The sequence below is a fragment of the Hemibagrus wyckioides genome, linkage group LG19 (assembly GCF_019097595.1).
Source record: "Hemibagrus wyckioides isolate EC202008001 linkage group LG19, SWU_Hwy_1.0, whole genome shotgun sequence".
NCBI classification, from domain to species: domain Eukaryota; kingdom Metazoa; phylum Chordata; class Actinopteri; order Siluriformes; family Bagridae; genus Hemibagrus; species Hemibagrus wyckioides.
In genome coordinates this window covers 5849536-5850000 of record NC_080728.1, presented here as the reverse complement: position 1 = coordinate 5850000, position 465 = coordinate 5849536, and the positions used below count along the sequence as shown (strand labels likewise).

Genomic DNA, 465 nt, shown 5'->3' with positions numbered 1-465 from the left:
TCTGAACGGCGCAGATAGGAACAGTTGGAGGCTACAGTGAGAGTGAGTGTACGTGTGTGTGTGTGTGTGCTCTTTCCAGAACGGCGTTCCAACACACACTGCCTCCACTCGGAAGAACAGCCCAGTTTTTGAAGAGAGTCAGTTGACACCCAGCTGTGTTGGTATAACAACATCATCATCATCATCATCATCAACATCATTATCATCATCAACAACAACAACAGCAACAACAACAACAACAATAATAATAATGATAAAAACAACAATCATCATCATCATAGCAAGAACAAAAATAGCTAGAAGATGATGATGAAGAAGACGAATTTCTTGCTTTTGCTCTAGAAGCAAAATTTATAAGACATATGCAGGCTAAATTTAATTTCACTGCATTTACTGAAGAAAAAATCAATAGTATTAGTTATTCTGTTTGATAAATTATTTCAAATTATCATTTAAGTTAAGATG

General features: G+C 35.7%; 1 protein-coding gene across 5 annotated transcripts in view; it reads right to left on the bottom strand.

Annotated features, from left to right (window-relative positions):
* LOC131369790 (chemokine-like protein TAFA-2) overlaps window positions 1-112 on the bottom strand; it is a 48419-nt gene extending 48307 nt beyond the window's left edge. For all 5 annotated transcript variants that reach the window (XM_058416644.1, XM_058416646.1, XM_058416643.1 and 2 more), the window contains exon 1: window positions 1-112. This exon is cut by the window's left edge and continues 415 nt beyond it. The gene's annotated coding sequence lies outside the window, so the exon portion shown is untranslated.
* Between the last annotated feature and the right edge of the window lie 353 nt (window positions 113-465).